The 9,721-nt window shown below is 42.1% G+C and overlaps 1 pseudogene; it reads left to right on the plus strand.

Annotated features, from left to right (window-relative positions):
- Positions 1-6,366: 6,366 nt before the first annotated feature.
- Positions 6,367-8,472, plus strand: LOC146376755 (uncharacterized; annotated as a pseudogene).
- The last annotated feature ends 1,249 nt before the right edge of the window (positions 8,473-9,721 follow it).

Genomic DNA, 9,721 nt, shown 5'->3' on the forward strand with positions numbered 1-9,721 from the left:
GTTTTTCAGTTCTTTAAAGGGCTATTACCATGGTGACTGATCATATTAATGATGAAAGAGAGCATGACCAATCCTTAATTAACTAATTAAATAACTCATTTATAATGTTAATGTTTTTAAATATGCCAGAATTACTTTGTATTTTCTGTATACATGTCAGAAAATATAATTTGTAACAGAAAGAGTATGGAGAAATCTCCCCGGTTTATCTGCTTTTAGCCTTTATGAATAGTGGTGGCAGCTGAAAAATGTTTGAACACAGTGCGGCTGCTGGTTGATCGTAGACGGGCTGATAGGTTTGCTTAAGGATGTAAAATAAGCAAAAGGAAAAAAGTGAATGAACAAGAAAAGTTGCAAATGATTTTATGCTGCAAAAAGGGTATAAAGGAAAGTCAGACTGATACAACATCAAAGATGACAAAATAAGCGGTTCAGGAATGTGGTGATAACTGGGCAGCAGGAAAGACTTGACTGTTGGGATCTGTGTCTTTAAACATATTCGTAACAGTTTATAACGGTAACCTGATCATTTAAGCTAAAATGCAAAAAACAAAAAAATAAAACAACACACACACACACACACACACACACACACACACACACACACACACACAGCAGTTAAATCCATGTTGGACCTGGAGTTCTTCCTCTTTCCTCTGTGTGTACTTTTGTTCCTCGGTGTTTGGGGAATCCATTAGCTCAGAGGACTTCTGACAGTAACATATTTTTCATTCACTCCCCAACCAGTGCCAAAAAAACCCTGTATAAATGTCTGAAGTGGGCCCAGAGGTAAAGCAGTCGCTCTGATTAGCATCCTGCCTTCACCGTCACTGGAGACAAACAGCCTGCTGCATGTACAATACTTCAGAAGAAAAAACGGCTCCAGAGGGAAAAGAGAGATGTTTCCCTGAATTCCCTCATTGTTGCTGTGAGATAAGACAGAATTTAAACAAAGAATAACACGTGTTCTGCATTTTAAACATATCAGACTTCAGAGAGTTAACACATGACTTCACCTTCTTTTCACTTGTTGGGTAAAAACTGTAGCAATAAAGCGAATGTGAAAATATGAACTGTGAACGTTCACATAGATTTATATAAAAAGGAAAATGCATCCCGTTTTCACATTCCTCTGGATACTTCAGTCTGCTTAGCTCTAAACATGCAAAGAGAATGTTTCATTTTTCTCTTCTACAGGGATCCACAGATGCATGCATCATTTTATTCATAGCTTTAGCCTCAGTCTACTTAGTCTACTGTGGACTTGTTGTCTGCAGGTATACACACATTAAGTCTGTAACTTTGTGACCTTTTTAATAGCATATTAAATTATATTTGGGACCAAACGTCAATGGAAAAAAACCTCATTAACATCCAGTCCTCCCAAGTTTGAAACACCTTCAACACAGCCGTGTTTGCTTCTGCATTTTCAGGCCTTTAATATTTGTCATTAAAGATGTGGGTTTGACAGAAGACTGGATGGAAAGATCTTCTGACATCTACAGAGTTCATGCTGTCTGATATTTCTAAAGCTTTACGATGTTCTCTGGAACACATTGCTCTACATTCATTTTGTAAACTACGAGAAGGCATTTGACAGTTTGGACTGACTGAAGCTGCTCAGGCGTCCCCAGAAGCCTGTCTGCCTCATCCACCACAAAGGGATGCCGTGCAGAGTGATTCACAGTGCACGTGAGAAAGAGGAGTGAGACAATCCATTTAGATTGTTCTGGTTAATGACTGGATCATGAAGTCTACTGCCAGCAGTAAGAGGGATCCAGTGGACACTTTGTGGTTGACCTTGAGCTCCTGTAATTATACCTACTCAACACCAGCAACAAAGAACCTGTTTGGCTTGATGCTGCGCAGCTTTCATGTGCCTTAGCAGCACGATGGATAAGAAGGTGGGACAAATGGTGATGTGAAGACCAGAAAAGTCCAGCACCTTTGTTCGGATAAGCTCCGAAGCTCCAAGGAGATCAGCCAACAAACCAAGCTGCATTTCTTTAAGCACCAAGTCATACTAGTCAGTCAGCTACTGATGCAGTGGAGACAGGAAGCACCACAGGACAGCCAGTGCCGCTGGGCAAATATCAAAGGCCTATGTGTCGCGAGGGAAAATAGGGCTAAGATATTCTTTTGGACATAAGTTACAAAAAATAAGTGAGTTCACACTTTTAATTAGCCTACTGTTAAGGTTTAAACACAAAATGTGCTATTCAGCAAGAGCTGACAAAATCTGCCAGCTTTAAATCATTTCAGATGTTCTATTAGCCTTACTCTGAAAACAGCATCTGAGCAAACAGAACCTCATTTAAAAGATATTCTCGTGTAGTAAAATATTCATCTGGAACACATGAGGAAAATTATGAAAAGTTTGAAGCAAAGTCCTGCATATTAAACATGTTTTAAAATCAGAATGTAGGAAAAGTCTCCAGGCAACAACTTTCTGAGTCATTAAAGTAAGATAAAAAGTAAGATAAAAAGTAAGATAAAAATCAGCTCCTTGTTCAGTCTGAAAGCACCTGCCTGACACTAGATGTCATTTATTGATGATGCAGGTGAGTACAAGGTGAGATGAGACACTTCCTGCCAGACGCACCTTTAAATCACAGCATTATAGTCACGTAAGACACAGACATTACATGTCATGACTCACTGAAAAGCAGTGTTGGGTAAGTTACTTTAAATTAGTAACTTAGTTACATTACTAGTTACTTCTATCAAAAGTAACTCAGTTACTTCAAGTTACTCGTTACTTTCAGAGTAACTAGTTACTATGGAAAGTAACTTTGGTTTTACTCAGAATTCTCTTGTTAATGTGTTGCTTCCGTAACTGGATACCCTGCCAGTCTTCTAGCTTGCTTACTTGCCACAGTGCACTGTGCCACCTACCAATAGAAAGGAAAAAAATAATGTGCACACTTCCACGAGAGAAATCCCACGCCTGGACCGTCGTTGACCGCCGCATGATTCTAGCCTGCTTTTTACATCCAACACAAAAACTGCAGTCGTGGTGCTTTCGATTGTACTCAGAACTCGGAAATTCTGCCTTCTGAATAGGAAGATGCAGGTAACACCAGACTGCAGATGAGCTGCTTACAGGGCTGGACTGGGACAAAAAAAAAATCGTCCCGGGCATTTTGACTAGAGACCGGCCCACCATTATAGGAAAAATCATAAAGCCTTTGAATGAAAACAAACGCTGTTGTGACAGTGATGTACACTGTTCTGATGGTATATATGCATTAATCTATCAATCGTTTGTTGTAAGACTCAGATAATTATTTTTTTTAAAAGCGAGACATTTTAAATGAGAATAAGAAAGTATTTCTTTGTGCCCCCCTTTCCCTGTTAATGCCCTACCTGCCCCCCTGGCAACACTTTGCTAGACCCGCCCCTGCACAGTTACCAGCTGTCAGCTACGTAAAAAAGGATCCTGGTGTTATTTGTCTCTCAGAAACAGTTCATAACTTCAACTCATTCATGTCACCTAAAAGGTAAACCTGTTTCTCCATCACAGCTCTGATGATTCAGTAAGGACATCTCCTGGTTTCATCTTCATGTTTCCCTCTCACCACATATCCAAACCGACATCATGACCAGCAGCTTTACAGCTGTGGCTCCAGCAAACATCAGCTGATACTAGAAAGTAATATTAAATAAATTCTAACAACAGCTGATCAAGCTTAAACGTGCTGCTGTTGTTTAGCGCGACATCCGCTGGTTTCCTCTTTCTGGCGCAAAGTGGGCGATAAACAAACACAAGAGAAAAGCCGATCAGCTGATCACTGATCAGTTTCATGATTGAAGTAGAAACAGGAGAGGGAGGGGAGAGGATGAGAGGAGAAGAGGTAGCTGTGCAGCGTAAACACAGAATAACTCCAGCTTTGTGTCTTTTTCATTGTAGCTGAAGTCCGGGACAAACTGTTCCTTTTCACCTCAATACGAAACCCGTAATATTTTCTCTGAATACGAGACGATTCTGTTTTTTACGGGACGGTTGGCAACTCTAATAATTAACCGTATGAACAAAGTTCAACATCAGTAACATAGCACCCACCCAGCTATATAGAAACTCCGTCATGCTAGCTAGTACGCAGTACGAAAAAGTCAGCATAATGAAAATAAACTCCAACTAAACTTGATTTATATGTGACTCAGATACACTGCAGGTTATAACTTCTTACCTGAAGTTCAGTTCACCTGATACTCGGACCGGCGGCCGCTTCGGGTCTCTCTTCTTGCCTCCCTTTTCCCTCATCCACCTGCTGGCCTCCACCACTTGCTAATGTTATTGAATCTGTGGAAGCTCCGCGATAGCCACCACACGAAGTAACGAATAACGAGCCTATTTAAATCCCAGTAACGAGTAACGCGTTCCTGGTTTTGGCATAATAACTAGTTACCGTGCTCGTTACCACAATAATAACGTAGTTACTGTAACGCGTTACTTAATAACGCGTTAGTCCCAACACTGCTGAAAAGTCGGATTTTTATCTTCAAATGCACTGCTTAGAAACTTGAGATAGGTAATTTGACATTTCTTTTCCCCTTTTTTTATCATCTGAAAGAAAAACAGCATGAAAAGATTATTTTCTGAAGCTGATACTTCTTTCAGTCTGACCAAGAAGAAATCACCTCAGTTCTCCGTAGAAAGGCCAGTTACATAAAGTAGTTCCTGCTGTTCTTCTTTATTCACACTTGTCTTAGCCAAATTATGCATCGATCATAAGCCGAATAAAACAAACTGAATAAAGATCTGGTCTTGCAGTAAAGCCAAATGTCCAGTGACTCTTAGATCCAGCATGCACATTCATTCCTGCGGGGTTTGGTTATGGCTTGGAGCTGCAGGTAGGTGGTGCCTGCTCCTTATCCTTTTTTATTTGCCGTCTGTGTAGATCAGGGTGAACAAATGTATGAATCTCATATTTATTTAGCAAATTGAGAATCCAAATAATAATCTTTTATTTTATTTTCAGTAGTAAAATGGGCGAACATACCGAGACAGAAAACAAAGAAGAGCCCTACAGTTTGGCTAAGCAGCTGGAAAATGATGTATGCACTTATTTGCAACTGATCAAACAGCTTTGCTGCAAGTAAGCCCATATGTGTGTAATATACAATGACAGAGCTGCAGTAACATTTCTTTATCAAAGCCTTTATGAAAATGTTTCAAATTACCATGGAAACAATATAAATCATTTCAAAGACCAGGCACTAAGCCATCTATGCAGCCTTTCTTCCAGCGGCAGTTTATTTTTGTAGATATCCAAGTACAGGTTTTCATATTGTAAAGCAGAATGAACTGATGATGTAATTTTATATGTGTACCAATATACAATATATACATACTGACGATTAAAAATGTTAAATGTTATACAATCTTTAGCATTAAGTAACCCAGTCTAGGCCGACTGGAGTGGCTGTGATCAGCTCCAAACGTCGTGCTGTGTTCCTGGAGTTAACCTTGCTAAAGGCAAGCTTTCCATGTTTGCCATGTAGACTTCCTGTTCTGTTTGCCAGGTTTTATTAAAGTGGTTCTGAGACTGAACTTCACCAAATGCACTGTCCAACCGCATGAAGCCAAAGCTGGTTTAACCAGGAAAAAACCCCAGAAAGCATTTTGCTACCAGATGTCTTGTCCTTTGTCTAAAGATAATGCACAAATGTACATGGAGTAACATAACATTCAAATACTCTGCCAGATGTGTAGCTATATAGCTCTAACAAAGCTGAAAACATTGTGGTTTAGACAGAGGCATGTGTAAAACTGTAAATTTGCCTCAGTTTTAATATACGGCGCAATCTTACTTTCTGTTTTGTTAAATTTAAATTATTATGTCGAGCTCGGCTTTAGTAAAGAGCCAAACAGATTTGGACAGACATTTGACAAACATTGGATTGATGATTTGGATTTTAGGTCTCTGTGTAAAGTTCTGATAATGATGAGGAAACTGAAAAGACCTAATCACACATAACTCAACCAGCCCGTAAAATAAACACTCCACTGCAGGTAAGTTCAGTAAACAAAGCACAGGGTCATGGAGCTGCAGTGTTTGTAAAGTTTGAAAAAAATAATACAATCCTATCTATCCTTCCACATGAGACCAGCTCTCTGCACTCTCTACAGCTGCTGTGTATATAAAACAATGTTATTCTCAAGGCTCTACCTGCATATACTGCAGGATGTCTGTCGTCCACAAACTGCCTTCTTGTTACCATGGTGACTTTCATCAGCACTTCACACACACACACACACACACACACACACACACACACACACACACACACACACACACACACACACACACACACACACACACACACACAAAATTCTAGACCTACTGTATGCTAACGTCAAGGATGCATACAGCTCCTCCTTCCCCCCACTTGGTAGGTCAGATCATAACCTGATTCACCTCACCCCCCGCTATGTGCCAATTGTGAGGAGGGAACCTGTGACCACGAGGACGGTTAGGAGGTGGTCAGAGGAGGCCATAGCGGAACTACAGGGCTGTTTCGAGGTGACCAACTGGGAAACACTCTGTGAGCCTCACGCCGAGGACATCAATGAGCTTACTGAGTGTATCACAGACTACATAACTTTCTGCACCGACTCCATTGTTCCAGCTCAGACTGTTCATTGTTACCCAAATAACAAGCCGTGGGTGACTAAGGACATCAAAGCCCTCCTCAACGACAAGAAGAAGGCTTTCAGAGGGGGCAATAAAGAGGAGGTGAGGAAGGTCCAGGTGTTACTAAAGGACAAGATCAGAGAGGCTAAGGACAATTACAGGAGGAAGCTGGAGTGGAAACTCCAGCAGAACAGCATGAGAGAGGTGTGGAGGGGCATGAAGACCATCACTGGATTCAGGCCAACCAACAGCAGGGGAGCTGAGGGAGGTGAGAATAGAGCTAACGAGTTGAATCTGTTTTTCAATAGATTCGACACCACAGTGTCTGCTCCCACCCCCACAACCTCACCTGTAGTCAGCCTGGAATCCAGAGCCACACCACTGTGCCAGCCTCTCTCTTCACATGGCGCTGTTGCCTCCTGTGAGAGTCCTGACACCCCTCCCCCACCCATCACCTTCACTCAATACCAGGTTGAGATGCAAATGAGGAGACTTCACTCAGGCAAGTCTGCTGGACCAGACGGAGTGAGTCCCCTCGTCCTCAAGACCTGTGCCCCCCAGCTGTGTGGAGTCTTTCATAAACTGTTTATGCTGAGTCTGAGTCTGCAGAGGGTCCCAGTGATGTGGAAGACATCATGCCTCGTCCCTGTACCAAAGACGCCACGTCCCAGTGGCCCCCAGGATTACAGGCCGGTGGCACTGACCTCCCACATCATGAAGACCCTGGAAAGGCTCATCCTGGACCAGCTGCGACCCATAGTAAGACCACACCTGGATCCCCTTCAGTTCGCTTATCAGCCTCGTCTCGGAACTGAGGACGCCATCATCTACCTGCTCAATCGTGTCTACACCCATCTGGACCAGCCGGCGAGCACTGTGAGGGTCATGTTTTTTGACTTTTCTAGTGCTTTCAATACCATCAGGCCGACCCTCCTGGGTGATAAGTTAGCAGCGATGCAGGTGGATGCTTCTCTGGTGTCCTGGATTGTTGATTACCTGACAGGAAGACCACAATATGTACGTCTCCCACAGTGTGTGTCTGACAAGGTGATCAGCAACACAGGGGCACCACAGGGGACCGTCCTCTCCCCCTTCCTCTTCACCCTCTACACCACAGACTTCAGCCACTGCACAGAGACCTCCATCTTCAGAAGTTTTCTGATGACTCTGCGGTGGTTGGATGCATCAGCAGGGATGATGAGACAGAGTACCGGGCTGTGGTCGACTCCTTTGTCACGTGGTGTGAGCAGAATCATCTGCAGCTCAACGTGGCAAAGACCAAGGAACTGATCGTGGACTTCAGGAAGACCAGGAAACACTTGACCCCTGTTTCAATCCAGGGGGTCAGTGTTGACATTGTGGAGGACTATAAATACCTTGGAGTTCACATTGACAATAAACTGGACTGGGCTAAAAACACCACAGCACTTTACAGGAAGGGCCAGAGTCGTCTCTATTTTTTGAGGCGACTGAGGTCCTTCAACATCTGCCAGAAAATGCTCAGGATTTTCTACGAGTCTGTTGTGGCCAGTGCGATCCTCTACACTGTTGCATGCTGGGGGAGCAGGCTGAGGGTCGCAGATGCCAACAGACTTAATAAACTAATCCGTAAGGCCAGTAATGTTGTGGGGATGGAGCTGGACTCCCTCAAGGTGGTGTCGGAGAGGCGGATGCTGTCCAAGATAAAGACAATGTTGGATAACACCTCCCACCCACTCCATGACATGCTGGTCAGTCACAGGAGCTCGTTCAGTGAGAGACTGAGATTACCCATGATGCACCACTGAACGACACAGGAAATCTTTCCTGCCTGTGGCTCCCTGTACAACGCATCCACTTAGCACACTGGTTACTGCTACAAATACACGTTTCTTTCCAGCTATTTATTAATGAGTGACTTATGTATGTATATATATGTATATATGTATATATTGTACTATTCTTAGTTAGCGTATTGTCTGTCTTGTCTTAATGTTGGTTTATGTTGGTTTATAATGGAGCACTGTAACAAAGAAATAATAATTTCCCCCAGGGATCAATAAAGTATTCTGATTCTGATTCTGATTCTGATTTTTGGTTTTTATTAGTGCAAAAAGTGTTTGGCATCACTTTATTTCAAATGACAAAACCCCGTTGCTAAAACAGCTGTGTTGCCATACTGCAGCTCCCACAGGGGGGTGCAGTTACTACTGCACCATTTCTTACCACAAAAAAACTGAAGTACAATGCACAACACTGCTTCTTTAATAGAAGGGCAGCCTATTTGAAGCACCCATTAATCTGATATGTTTGACCCTGTGCCACTCGCTCCACCGGTCACCCACAATTTAAGTTTAATTATAGATTAACATGGTTCAGTGACATATTCATTACTTGGTATGAAGTTGGACCATCAAATCAAAGCTCGGTCCTAAAAGTCTGTAAAAAAAAAGAAAAAGATTTAAAATGAAGAGCAAATGTGGCAAAATTTAAGAATGAAAATAAAACATCACAGTGAATAAATGAATTAAGAAGAAACTGTGAAAGTGGGAACGCCAGTCATACCTAAATCAGCTCTTTGTGGGAATGACCCATCTTAATACTGGGAGACAAAAGGAGCAGGGAAGCAAATACATGCACATGCACGCCCTTCAATAGGTGGAGAAGGTTTAAAAGGCTACTTTAAACATGTCTGCCAGCAAGATCTGCATCGCTTCATCCCTAGTTCTAAAAAACCTAAATGTGGATCATGTTACTACAATTAAATCATTGGGTGGGTAAACCAAATTGGTGTTAACCAAATATGTAAGTGCTTTTCTCCAAAATAGTTTTTATTGCATATCTGCGCAAACAAAAAGAAAAAGTGAGATGTTTTCAAAATAACACAAACTGAAGGCAGCAATGAGCAAATATATATAACAAAATATATAATGGGAGGAATTCAGTTAATAACTGAAGGGGATAAGAGAGCAAGAAATCCATATAAACATCTGCATAATGCCTCAAGCCTTCTGCAACACTAACATACACTTTCACTGCTGGTAGCTCCTGCAGCACAAGTGTAAAGCATAACCACGTCTCTCAGCCCACACAGGTTTTCCAGC

The sequence above is a fragment of the Perissodus microlepis genome, chromosome 12 (assembly GCF_051167445.1).
Source record: "Perissodus microlepis isolate ML-2025 ecotype Zambia chromosome 12, ASM5116744v1, whole genome shotgun sequence".
NCBI lineage: Eukaryota > Metazoa > Chordata > Actinopteri > Cichliformes > Cichlidae > Perissodus > Perissodus microlepis.